Genomic DNA, 15,005 nt, shown 5'->3' on the forward strand with positions numbered 1-15,005 from the left:
TATATTCTAATTTTCTTGTGCCAGGATTTATGCAACATAAACTGAAAATATGCTATCCAAATTGGCAAGGGAATTTTTCTTGCTTAGGAGCAGTTCAATACAGCTCATAGAATATAAAATGGAATAAATACTTGTAAAAGAAAAAAGTACCATTTACTGATGGAAAATCATATTTTGTATTGAAGTCGCCAACTTCCTGAGAATTAATAAGAATTATATGTTGCTGCTCTGCTCATAAACTGTCTTCCAGTCGTCTCCCAATCAATAATAACCTTTCTGTCTCTGTTAAGTATTGAAATTAAGTAGAAAAAAACTCAACTTGATTAACCTCAGCAATAATATCATTTAGTTCTTCTGATATTTCTCACCCAGTAGGCATGAGTAAGTAGCAAATGAAATATTAGGGTGGATGGAGAAATATAATGTAAGAAAGAAGACTGTCCTTTAAAATCAGCCTTCTTGTTCATTAACAAGATGCACATAGCACTGGGTGATATGACAAGTCCAGTGTTATTGATGCAAATCATCATGCTACACAGACCCTGTTAAAGTTGCTAATTACAATGCTGAGAGCTTTGTAGACACTTTCCTATCTCTCTCTTTGCCTGGGAAATGCTCCCTTCATCTACATTTTGTGAAAAAGAATTGTTCCGTGGAACTATTGATAAATGGTCTGAGGATATGAACAGGCAGTTCTTGAGGGGAAAAAAACCTAGATTATCTAAAGCCATATGGGAAAATGCTTCAAATAATTATTGATTAGAGAAATGAAAATTAAAGCAATACTGAGGTTCTACTCACATCTATAAGTGGCAAAGATAATAGGAAAAGAAAATGACTAATGTTGGAAGGAATGTAGAAAAATATACATATCCATGCACCATTGGTAAAGTTGTAAATTTGAACAACCATTCCAAAAATCAATTTGAAATTTAAAAGTTACTAAATAGTTTAAACTTTTGACCCAGCTATACTGCTGCTAAGGCCTATAGTACCTCCAAACTAAAGAAAGGTGAAAAGGTGCCATATATACAAAAAATATTTATAACAACTCTTTTTGTAGTGGCAAAAATTTGGAAACCAGAGAGGTCAATTGATATTGGTGAATAAGGAAGTATAATTTCAGAGACCAATGGAAAGACTTTTATCAACTGATTAAGAATGAAATGAGCAGAACCAGAACAATTTATAGTATATCATTGTTATAAAAACAATTTCAAAGAGTTGTATAAACTAATTAATAATGAAATTAGTAGGATCAGAAAATTTTATATAATGACACCATAAATACAACATTGAAAGCTTATAGAACTTGGGTAAATGAAATGTCTACCCATGATTCCAGAGGACTAATGATGGAACATGCTACTCACCTCCTGAAAGAGAGGTAATGAATTTAGGGTACAGAATGAAACATATATTTTTGAAAATAACTAATAAAAATAATTAGTTTTGCTTGTCCATGAATATTTGTTGAAAGAAATTTGTTTTTCTGACTTTTTTAACTTAATGAAGTGGGGAGTGGGAAGGAGGAAAAAATATTTCTTTTTTTTTTAAACTCTTACCTTCCATCTTGGAATCAATATGTGTATTGGTTCCAAGGCAGAAGAGTGGTAAGGGCTAGGCAATGACCCAGGGTCACACAGCTAGATAGTGTCTGAGACAAGATTTGAAACTAGGACCTTCTGTCTCTAGGCCTGGCTCTCTATCCACCGAGCCACCCAGCTGCCCCCCAAAATTTTCTGTTAATTAAAAAAAATTAGAAAATGGGAAACCATGGAATTAGAGAAGTCAATCAGTTTATCTCCCTCTCTCTCACTAAATCAACCTAGATATTTCCTCTAATGAAAATTCCTTAGTCAGTCACAGATTGAGGAAGGAGGTCTCTTATCATGGCACTATTCTTCCTAAATGACCTCAGCACTCAATTCACAATTGTCCTCATCCTTCAATTTGATTGCAGTTGTTTAAATTCTTCCTTCATTATTAATAACTGCAACATTACATTTTGACCTACCTAATATTCTAGCATTTGACTTCATCAACTTTCTGATCTTTATTTCCACCCTTCCTCATTCACACAAAAAGTGGCCACCTTAGCTTTTATCTATCTCCTGAAACCATTCTGTCTTCAAGATCTTGAACTATGAAATTTGACTCTCTCTTCATAATCTCCTTTTCTCCCTACACTCCCAATAACTCACTTCTTCTAAACTTGATCTTCATCTTCGCCTTGATATTTTCATCTTTGGTTTCTCAAAACCTCCTTTTTTTCCCCCAACCACAGAATCACAAGATTTCTTCATTAGAAGGAACTTCAGGGGCCATTCAATTCTGAAAGAGAATCTCCATGACAACATGCCAGAAGTTCAATATCTTCCTAGACAGCTTTCATTATTAAGGAACTTTTTTTTATATCAAGCCTTGATTTGTCTCTATATAACTTTCATCCATTATGCCTAGTTCTGGCCAATGGAACCAAACAGAACAAGTCTAATCCTTCTTCCACATGACAGAACTACAGAATATAGCTATTGTATTCTACCATCTTTTCTGAAGGCTAAATGTCTCCTGGCCATTTAACTGGTTCTCACATGTCATAGCCTCAAGGACTTTTAGCATCTAGTGGCCCTTCTCTAGCTGTCCTTCAATTTAATTTAATGTATTTAGTTTAATGTAATTTCTAAACTATGGTGTCCAGAATTTAAGGAAATGCTCCAGATATAGTCTGACTAGAGCAAAGCACAAGACTATCAACTCCTTATTCTGGAAGTTAGCCAGTCATCAGTTCCTTCACCTAAGTCATTAATAGCACAAGGTCAAGCATTGATCCTTGGGACATTACACTAGAAAACTTCCTTCAAAATGAAGTCAAATTATTAAATTCTACCTTGAATTTGTCTATTCTAGTTTAAAATACCAAGAAGATTGACAAGGCATCCAATTAATCCACAGCATTTGATGTTTACTTTTTATGTGACATTGGACAATTTACTTAAACTCACTAGACCTCAGTTTTTTCATTGGTATCTAAGATAAGCTAAGGTATCAATCATCTCCTGAGCCAGATGACTTATCTCAACATTCTCAGAGAACTCATTCTGCCCTCCCTTTGTATGGATGAATTTTTTTTAGCAACTCATTCTTCTTTACCTCATGACTTTCTTTTTAAACCTAGCATGCTAAATAGATTACCATCTCCATGCTTACTTCTGTGAAATTTTTATTTACTCATGCTTTTCCCCCTAGAAATGTTTGGGGCTTTGATTCTTTTGACAGGCTTATAAACTTCCAGTTCCATTTTCCTCACAATTTTCCCTAATGGCTTAGACCCCTAGGTCCAGATCATTTTGTTAGAAACAAATATTTTGTCTCTAAAATTGGAATAGTCGCTCTCTAGAATAGAGGCAATTTTTCTATTTTCTATTTCTAAGTAAAATATATCAAGTTGTTTGAGTAAGTTGGCCAATATTTTTAAAAATCATATTTAAAGGATTAAAACAAAATAAATGGTGAGAAATGAAAACAAAGGTTTCAAAACTCAGGCCACTTTCTCAAGTCATTTAGCACAATTAAGCAAGTAAGAGATGAAAGAACAAGTGATTCAAGCAATAAACAGGAAGTAGCTCACCCTGCTCTGTAGGTAAGTAGAGGAAGGAAATAAACATTTATTAAGCACTTTACAAATATTATCTTATTTGATCTTCACAACAATCCTGGAAGATGTCATTGTTATCTTTACTTTACAGTTAAGGAAACTGAGGCAGAGCCTAAGAGACTTGCCCAGGATCACATAGCTAGTAAATATCTAAGGCTGGATTTAACGGGATCTTCCTGACTCTGGGCTCAATGCTCTAATTACTGTACAACCTAGTTTTCTAGGGTTTTGCTTACATTTGCATTGTATACTGCCTATATGAGATCTCCATCAGTCTGCTATGATTCTTTAATCCCAGATCTCAACAGATGATCCCAGAGTAAGATTTGCCTCCATTTCCTTTAGAGTTCAATGTGTTCTTTCCTCAAAACAACCCATGATTATTTACTTATGTCAAACTAATTTCCTTCCTTGGTTTCTCCTACTAGCAATACTCTTATGAAAAATTGGTGTGAAGAGTTAACTTGGGAGTCTGAGGAATGGTCCCTGCCCCTTTGTGGTGCAGCAAAAGATGTGTTACTTCCAGAATGAGAGGGTTGGACTAGATAGTCTTTGAGGTCCCTTCTAGCTCTAGCTCAGTGATCCTATGAACCTTCTATCATCCAGTCCACATCTCTATAACCATTTTCATTGATTTTGCCCCAGTGTCCATGGTACACTGTAGTAAAGCTTAACAGACCCAGAGCCCAAACCTTTCTACCATCTGCTTGTCTGCTGTGATGCAATTTTTAACTTCTTTATTCCATGATTTATGGCAGTTAAAATTAAGCTTCCTGATTCCTTGCTCTTTATTCTCTATTAGGAAATACAGAAATGCTCTCACTATATTGGTCCAAATTAGCCCTTTGCCTCACTCCACTAGTGAAGTAGCTATTATCTATTGGTACCATCCCATATAAAAGGCCATATAAAGCTAGAGACCTAAGTGGCTTGGACTGTAAAAATTATATTTATATCTCAAATAATAAAAATATTATATTTAATGAGGTTTATTAAATTATCATTAGAAATCAAGGAATAAAGAGGATACAAAATAAAAAGCACATGCCCATGGCTGGTTAGCCATTTTCAGCCATCCCCACTCACCACCATCACTGCTGATTGCTATATCATGCCCAAAAGAGAGAGAGTGGGAGGTGTTACCGCCAGTTAAATACCAATAACGTGAACCTGCCAACATGAGATGCAGGAGAGATTATAGGGAATTATAGGAAATTAAGGACTTATGGGGAATGAAGTCAAAGGTTCAAAATCTCCATTTAGACATGACCAGAGTCTGCATTCCACTGTAACCCCAAGTCTTTGCTCATGTGTTTCTTATGGAACTGAGGGGCAATGGAGGCTACATGCTTATACTTCTCCCTACTACTCTGTATCCTCATTTCTCTATGCAAAACAATAAAGTCTACAAACCCATTATTCTCCTATGATGTGTCAGTCTTCACCTGAACTGTCTCTCATTTTGCCTTAGAAACAGCATCAATAACTTTATTGAATGCTTGGCTAAAATCTAAGCACACTACATTGATAGCATTCCCCTGATCTTCCAGTTCAATAACCCTGTCAAAAGAAGAAATAAGATTAGTCCATGTGACCTGTTTTCTTTGTGATCATTATTTCATTTTCTATAAATTCACTAGCAAATGCTTTAACAATACAACCTAGAATTTTCTCCAAGAATCACAGTCAAGTTCACTGACCTATAATTTGAAGATTCTAAAATCTTTCCTTTAAAAAAGAATACGGAGGCATTTGCCCTTCTCTTGTTTTTTGGTCTCTCTTCTCTTATATGCAATAATTCAAATATCACTGACATTGGCCCAGCAATAACATCTTCCACTTCTCTCAGTACCTGAAGATATAGTTGATTTGGGCCAAGTGACTTTAAATCATCAAAGGCAGGTAGTGCTCTTTTACTATTCCCTTATTTATCTTGGGCATCAACTCCCTTTTACCCATTGTTGTTCTGTCCTTTCCTGTCCAAATGTCATCTTCCTTGGCAGAAGTACACACACACACACATACAAGCAAAATGTATAATTGAGGAGTTCTACCTGTTCTCTTTGTCAGTTATCATCATTCAAATCCACCCTGAGCCACAGTACTATACTTTCTTTGATCCATTTCTTTCCCCATTAGAACTAAAAAGACACCTCCCCAAATCCTCTTTCTTGCCCTTTACTTTCCTCACTAGTTGTTTTAGCTTATTCTGATCTTTAGTACCCTAGTATTTCTTACAGGGCCACAGGACTCTCTTGGATTGTTCTTTATCGCCTTTACTCACTCCCATCTTCTTTTTATATCTATAAAAATATCTAAGTTGGTTGGTGTCTCTATATAACCACAGCTGTCTCTTCTGGCTATATCTCTTTTTACTCCTCATTGGAATGTTTCCTTTTTCCCCTTCAGTTTCACCTTTTAGAATTTTTCATCCCTCCTGGATTAATGTCACTTAAATAATTTTAATTCATGGACCATTCCTTTCCTTTCTCTGAACCCTTTGAAATCTGTTCTTTCAGAGTATATTGAGGGTATTCTACCAGTGCCTCAGATCTTCTCTCTTTCTGGAGATGACTTCTTCCTCATTTATCATTTACTCTTTCTTTTTCCATTTCAATCTTTCTTTATCTATTGGTTCCTCTCTTTGCCTACAAACATATTAAAACCTCCCTTAGAGTAAAATAACAAACAAACAAAAAACTTTTTTTTTGACCTTGCCATTACATCAAGATAATATGCTACATCATCATTACTTTCCAGCTCACCCAGGCTTGAAACCTCAGTTATTTTTCCAGTCTTCCCTGTCCTTCCTTCCCATATCTAAAATGGAGTCAAGTCCTTTTATGTTTTCTTCCACACCAACTTTCACCTCTGTTCTCTATTCTCCATACATACTTAACAACAAAAATTCAATTTCTCAACCCCTCTTACCTGGATTAATAATAATAGCTAGCATTTATATGATATTTTGATGTCTGCAAAGCACTTTACAAATATAATCTCATTTGATCCTCACGAAAACCCTCATAAGTAGATGCTGTCATGGTCCCCCTTTCACAGATGAAGAAAATGAGACAGAGATTAAGTGACTTGTCCTGGATCAAATAGCTAATAAGTGTCAGACTGGATTTGAACTCAGATATTCCTGACTCCTGATCTATCTACTTAGTCATCTAGCTGCTTCTGAACATTATGAATCTAGTAGCTGATTTCTCTGCCATCAGCCTTTCCCTTCTCTAATCCATCCTTCACAATGTTGCCCTTTTGGCCTGCCCAAGCATATACATCACTGAATGTCACTCCTCTGATCAAAATCTTTTGGAGCCTCCATTGCTTCTAGGAAAAAAATAAATCCCTTAGCTTCACATTTAATGCCTACTATGTCCTTGTTTCTACCTATCTTTCCATCTTTCTTTCCCATCATGTCTTTAACATCATCTCATTCCAGCCAAAATGGACTAGGAGCTGTTCACTGAATTCAGCTCCATGCATTTGAGCAAGCCATTCCATTGCCTAGAATGTACCTACTTTTCATCTTGATTATTACCTTTCTCTTCAGACAAGGCTCAGCTCAAGTACCCTCTCCCCCATGAAGCTTTCCTGCATGATAAAGTATTGGGGTTCTCCCCCCACCCTCCTGAAGGAAGAGCCACAGAAAGGAAAACACTGAGGTAAGCTATATTAGTTACATCTCATGGATACCTTTGGTCCAACAGAAAATAGTGAACCAAGCACTTTTTTTTGAGGCAGCTAGGTAACACCATATATAGATAGAGTACTGAGCATGGAGTCAGCAAGACTTGAGTTCAAAGGAAGTGACAGACAATAACTATGTGAACCTGGCAACTCACTTATCCTGTCGACCTCAGTTTTCTTGATTAAAATAGGTATCATAATAAAACCTACCTCCCAGAAACATTGTGAAGATCAAATGAAATAATATCTATATGTATGAGCATAATGCCTGGCACATTGTAGGCATGTATTAAATGCTGGTTTTGACCTCCTTTTCTGCCTCAATAATATCTAAGATGTATATAGCACTCAAAGGTTTTCTATGCATTATTTAATTTGCTTCTTGAGATAACACTGTGAAGGAAGTAGCACAACTCAGGGATCACGTTCTACAGCAGACCCTCCTTCCAGTAGAGTTCTCTGCCTCTTTGCATGTGTGTATTTTACCCCCCTGGTCAAAGGCCAGTTCCTTGAAGGGTGGGAGTCTTTCCTTTTTTTGGTACTCCTAGAACCCTGCTTTGACATAGTAGATATAGAATCCATGTTTCCCTGAATTAAATTAAATTAAATTAAATTAAAGATATGGAAACGGAGACTCAGAGAGTTCATGGTTACTCAGCTAATAAACTGTAGAGATATAGTGTGCACTCTTTCTATACTACTTTATGCACTGCTTCTACCTAGGAAGGAAGGCTAGTGCAAAGAATACTGAATTTTAAATAACAGGATCATAGACTTAAAGATAAAAAGGATCTTGAAGGCCTTTCAAGCCAACCCAATCTTGGGGGCCATCTGGGTCAAACTCCTCATTTTACAATTGAAGAAATGAAAACACGGAGAGGTTAAATGACTTATCTAGAGTCACCCAGTAAGTGTCAGGAGGAGAATTTGAATCTTGAGTTTCATGACTTGTTACAACTCATTTACCCTGCTTGCCTCAATTTCCTTATCAATGAAATGAGCTAGAGAAGGAATAACAAAACACTCTAGTATCTTTGCCAAGAAAACCCCAAATGGGATCACAAAGATTCATATGGAAGAATGAACGAACAATAACAACTCCCAGATTCCAAATTCAGCACCATGAGCATTGGTTCAAATCCCTGTTCCGCCACTTATAACCTGTGTGATGCTGGGCTTTACCTCTTTGAGTCTCAGTTTCCTCAATCATTAAGTGTGGGAGTTGTACCATGGACTAGATAGTTCTGAAAACTGCTTCTGTTTCTAAATCTTTTGATCCCATATGCTGGCCATTTCCCAATTTGAAGTAAAGAGGCACGATTGGCTTTTTATCTCCAGAAGAAGCAGAAAGAACAGGGCTTAAAGCAGCAATACTATAAATATCACTAAGAGAATAAGGGGCAGTGAGGTGGTTCAGTGGATAGAGATCCAGGCCTAAAAACAGGAGGTCCTGGGTTCAAATCTGTCCTCAGACACTTCCAAGATGTGTGACCCTGGGCAAGTTATTTAATCCCCATTGTCTAGCCCTTACCACTCTTCTGCCTTGGAACCAATAGTCAACATTGATCCTAAGACAGAAGGTAAAGGTTTTTAAAAAGAGGGAGAAAAATAGGGCATTTTACATCATGGAGGCAGAAAAGAATGCAAGAAATATTATAGCCAGTGTGTAAAAGATTTTCCTGGGACACTCCTGTAATGGCAGAACTACAGAAATGGCTGATTGAATATCCTGGCACTCTCCCAAAAGTCTTTGGGGGAACCACATATTGGGAAGGGACCTGGTATCTGTACATCCCTGAAGCGACCTATTCATGACAATGACATGACAAAGAATGTGATGAGATTAAAGATTGTAGAGAGACCAGATCATGGTCCAAGAGTTCTCTACTGAGAGATCTTGGGACGCTATGTCCTTCCTTGTGTCATCATGGTACATGGAATGTTCATAAGAAGGGATTCTTTGTCTCTCCACTGGAGTGGAAGCAATAGGTAATGAAGAAACATTATCACATCCAACCAAAAGCTGCTAACCTGAATGATACTAGTTGAGTTTACAGTTAATTTGTCCCTCTGTAGAAAAGAAATCCCTGTAGCAAGGACTCTTGGGCCCATAATACTGAGGACATTTTTGATTATCGCCCTTATGGCTTATTATCAACCAATAAAGTTTCATGGCTTTTTTCTGACTAGTTTTTCCCTGTTGGGCCATGGTCATGCTCATTTCTCCTCTGTCTCCACCTACCGAAAAGTAGGTTGGATGTACCAATAAATAACAAGGTCAAGGAATAGAGTTGGGGAGAGCCGGGGATAATAATGATGACTAAAGCTAAATTTGAAAAACTTTAAGCATCTATAAAGAATATGTCTGGAGTGATATTATTCAACTCACAAAATTTACACTTGATATTTTAAAATTCATGTTTCAAAAGGAAAGAAGGGCAAAGAAATTAAATCCAGTCAGTCTTCCAACTCACCCCCTTTCTCTCACCACTGAATTATCTAAAGACTCCTCTTGGCCTTCTCATTTCCTTTGCAGTGGAAGGGCTATTACTGTCCTCTCCCTGCCTCCCTCTTGGTGACTATTCACGACTCTTTTCCTCCTAACCTTTACATACTCTTATTGGGCATGAAGCCCATGGCCCAAAGCATTGCTAGTCACCCCTGGGTACAATTCCAATGCCAACACATCTGCCTGGGTAATCCAGCCACACAACCCTTTGATAGCTTTGAGGCCATACCACCCAGTGATGAGATGAAAAGCTAAGCTCCCATTTGTCTTTCATGTTAAGTTCTTCAGTTATTTGGAACTAAAAAGCTTAGTTTAGAAATAATAAATGGTGGTTAGGCTCTTTACTGCTGCATTTATAGAACCCCTTGATATTTCAAAGTGCTAGGGTCACAGCAGGAAACAATATCAATATCTGAACAGTCAGGGCTTATATCTGCAGAGGACTTGGCCAGCATTGGGGACCTCCAACAGCCTCTGTTCCAGCCAGAATTGCCCCAGGAGGGCAAATCCAGCCTTCTGCTCTAATTTAAAATTTTCAGAACTGTCTAACTCAAGAAATGAGACCATGGGCTGAGAGTGTAGATGCCTAGGTTCTGTAAAGAACTAGAAGGGACATTAAAGGGTCTTGTAGTCCAACGCCTTCATTTTATTATTAAAGAAACATATCCAGAGAAGGCAAATGACCAATTAAATGGTAAAGTTTAGTTTTGAACCCAGTTGCTCTGAATACAAATTTAGAGCTCTTCTTATTATACCACTGTGCCTCCTTGGATTTCTGTTCTCCTTCCAAATGGCAGTGGGAATGGAGTAGATGAATATTCATAGTAGAGAAAAGAGTGGGATTTGGAGATCAGGATAAATGGAAAATATGAAGGAAATTTTAGGCAAAAAAGCAACAATATTGGACATCATGGCAGTGAAAAGTTGAGGAATGACAACCTAGGCCAGGAGAAATGAATTGTGCCTAAGCCTACAAGAAGTCAAGATAGATGGACATTGGGACTGTCTAGGCAAATGAGCAATAGGGAAAAGGCTGCAGATAGAGATGGGAGCTGTTTTCAAGTCTGGTTATGCTGAAAATTCCAAATCCTCCTGCTATTTGTGAAGAAAAACCTGATCCTCTCTTAAAATGCATAAGGCTTTCTTTGTTTCCCAAACTATTCTGGATGGAAAGGATATAATTTTAATTTGGCTGAGATTGTTTTCCATGGTTTAAGTATTCATGTCTGTCTTAATTTCATGTTTTCCTGATTTTGCGGTGTTCTTTGCCTGGATCTTCTAGTTTGATAAACAATTGTATATTTCCATATGTTAACTTTAAAAGTTCCCAGTTTTCTAACTGCATAGGGTGGAAGGAAGCCAAGTAACTACATTAATATTCTTCACATTTTGAATCCAATTCTGTGAGGGTACAATGCAAGCAAAATCCTCAGGCCATCACAAATAAGATCTCCAGGCAGAAGGGATGGACATTAGCTTTGTCCTGCTAAGATCATAGAATGAGTCTCACAACTCTGATATCAGGAACAAGGTGTGTTCACTGACAGCAATCTGCCAGATAAATTTCATTCTCTAAACCGAGTGCCATTGGGGAAATAACTTCAATGTTTATTCAAAGCATGGAAAAACCTGTTTTGTGGAGGTTCAGTTATACAAATTGAAGTTACCCATTTTGGTATGTCATGTGGCTTTTGTTCTCATTTGATACTGACTAATACCATTTCCTGTGATTCTATCTTACTGAGAATCATTGAAAGCTTCCACCTCTAAAAAACCAAAATTGCAGGACCTAAATGGCAGTGGAGAAATGTACAGTAGGCTATAGCATATAGAAATCATAATCTGAATGCAAAGAGACACATAAAAGATAATCTATGAACCTCACAGCATGGTGGAGATAATATATGTAAAACATTTAGCAAACCTTAAAGTGCTATAAAAATGCTACCTAGTATTCTAGGCAGCTAAATGGTACAGGAGATAAAGAATTGGGCCAGGAATGTTCGAATCCAGCGTTAGATACTAGTTGTGTGATCCTGGGCAAGTCATTTAAACTCCATTTGCTCCAGTTTCCTCAATAGTAAAATGGAGCTGATAATAGCACTTTCATCCCAGGGTTGTTGTGAAGATCAAATGAGATATTTGTAAATCATGTTGTTGATGTTATATACATGTTTAAAACCAATGAGGTAGAGAATGAGTGTAGAAAAGAACTTATAGATGGCTTGACAATGAGGAGGAATGGCAAAAGAAAGAATTAATTACAAAATCACTTCAAGATCTTTGACTTTGTATCCAATAAAGTACTTTTTACCCTTTAAATTCTGAGTCATTTAAACCAAGTAAGTTAGGTTTATGTGTCTTCTATAACTTGAATGAACTAAGTGAAATATCTAGAGAAGACCCAATGAGGCCAAGTAAATGAATGTAGAAGAAGACAGCTTGGAGTCATGAGGAAAGATGTGTGGCATCAGTATTTCTGTTCCAATTGAAGGGTTCTAGATAGGGGGCACAGTGGATACAGTCCTGAACTTGGAGTCAGAAGACCGGAGTTCAAATCCTGCTTATGTGATACTAATCAACTCAACTTGACCTCTCTAAGCCTCAGTTTCCTCATCTATGAAATGGGAACAATAATAGCACTTGCCTTAAAGAGTTGTTGTGAGGATTGAATAAGACAACATGTAAAGTTCTTTGTAAACTTTAAAGTACTCTATAAATGCTAGCTATTAGCTATGTTATCAAATCAAATGGAAGGACCTATTCATGGCAACAATACAAAATATAAATTAGCAAGAATTTAAGGGATATTAAGGGAATCTCAAGACCACATTATCTAACTCCATCTGTTCATGACAGTAACCAAAACTGATGTTAACAAGTGCTTTCCCACCTCCAAAAACTTGCTTTTCACTATTCAGGACAGTTGTGTTGCTATTGAAATTTCCTTAGATCAAGAACAAAACTAACAGTGTTACAAACTGATTTTATAGTAAAATGGACAAATCTTCACAATTGTCACATTTTCTTTTCATTTTTCATGTTACTATTCAAAGCATTTGACATTTTAACATTCCATAGAATGGTTATTCCTGGGAGGTACCTGTTTAAAGCTTTAAATTTGATACAGATGGTTCCAAATGGATTGTGGATGTTTGGCTTTGCCCTTTATTATTGATTAGTGAAGCACCATCTGTCGCTATTGCAATTTTTTCCATTTGGAGAGGTAGCAAATCAACAATTTGATCCCTTGAAGCTTTAGCATATATTTTTCCAATTCTTTTCCTAACCATTTTGATTCTTTTAAAATATATTTCTTTCTTTGACAATCCCAAGAAATATAATGTATTAAAATATTCAAAACCAGTCAGTTTAGTTTAAATATTATCATAGTTTCTTATTTTATTTTGATTTGCTTTCATTGTCCTTCAAAATAATGGCAAGTTTATATCAATATGAGGTGTTTATTAAGTGAGATTGATTTTTTGCCTTCTAGAATTTCTTGTTCCCATTTATCCCAGAAAAAGTGAGTGGAAAACGATTTCCCTTCCAGATACACTGGACTTGACCTTGGGCAAGTCATTTAACTACTTAGTGCCACTAAGCACATGCCTTGGCAATTCTCTAAGACTGAAAAGTTGGAGAGTAGATATTGATCTACTTCTACCACTACCCCCATGCACATGTCTCTCAGAAGATTTTGCCTCAGTAATTCACTGGGGCAAAAAATAAAGCCATCCATCATGAACTTATACCCATTTCTACACAAGAAATTTCCTCACTATCATTTCTAATTCTCTCTTCCTTTGATACATATGTATGTATATGTGTGTTTATTTTCTCCTTCATTAAAATATAAGCTCTTTATAAAGATTATTTCAGTATACTTACAATCTTAACACCTAGCTCAGTGTTGCTCAGATGAGGCATTTAATTAATAATGGTTTATTGATTTATTAGAGGACATGACCCTTCTTTTCCATTGCCAAACCCTCTACTTATATCCTGGATCCCATCTACATATTTCTCGTGCCCTTCCAAGTCTTCTTGGAGCTGCTCTTTTTATTGAGTCCTCTCTTTCTCTAATTTTCAATTTCTCCTTGTCCATTGAATCTTCCCTACCACCCAAATCTCCTCTATCCTAAAGAAGCCCTCATTTGATTTTGCCATTCCTTCAAGCTAGCATCCTAGGAACTTTGTTATATGCTTATGAAATTTGGACAGTTTACCAGTGTCCAAACTGAATCATTTCCATTTCAATTGTATTTGGAATATTTGAAAGATCACCTGGCAAGATAAGGTGCTGGACAGTGAGGTACTTTCTCAGGATGAACTGCCAAGCATTCAAAATCTCCTGCAGAGAGTATAACTCAGATGGGCTGGCCCCTGGCCCCATTGTTTGAATGTCAAATGTAAATTTGCCTAAAACACTATTTTATGGAGAATTCGAAAAAGGCAAGCACTCACATAGAGGTCAGAAGAATTGTTACAAGAACACCTTCAAGGTCTCTCTGAAGAACTTTGGTATTGATTGTGAGACATGAAAGACATTGGCATAGGACCATCCAGCATGGGGCACCTACATCAAAGGAGGCACTGTGCTCTTTAAGCAAAGCTGGATTTTAGAAGTTCAAAAGGAACATGAGTCCTAGCAGATTGGCCAATATAGCAGCAAAGGAAAGTAATAAATGTTGGAGGGGATGTGGCAAAACTGGCACACTAATACACTGCTGGTGGAGTTGTGATTTAATCCAACCAAAGGAGGGCAATTTGGAATTATGTCCAAAGGGCTTTAAAAGATTGCCTGTCCTTTGATCCAACACTGCTGGGTTTGTACTTCAAAGAGATAATAAGGAAAAATACTTGTATAAAAATATTTGCCATTCTTTGTGGTGGCAAAAAATTAGAAAATGAAGGGGTGTCCATTGATTGGGAAATGGCTGAACAAATTGTGGTATCTGAGGGTAATAGAATACTATTATGCTAAAAGGAATAATGAACTGGAGGATTTCTGTGTGAACTGGAAAGATCTCCAGAAATTGGTGCAGAGTGAAAGGAGCAGAACCAAGAGAACATTGTACACAGGGACTGATACATTGGAGCACAATTGAATGTAATAGACTTCTCTACTAGCAGCAGTGC

The sequence above is a fragment of the Monodelphis domestica genome, chromosome 1 (genome assembly GCF_027887165.1).
Source record: "Monodelphis domestica isolate mMonDom1 chromosome 1, mMonDom1.pri, whole genome shotgun sequence".
Lineage (NCBI taxonomy): Eukaryota > Metazoa > Chordata > Mammalia > Didelphimorphia > Didelphidae > Monodelphis > Monodelphis domestica.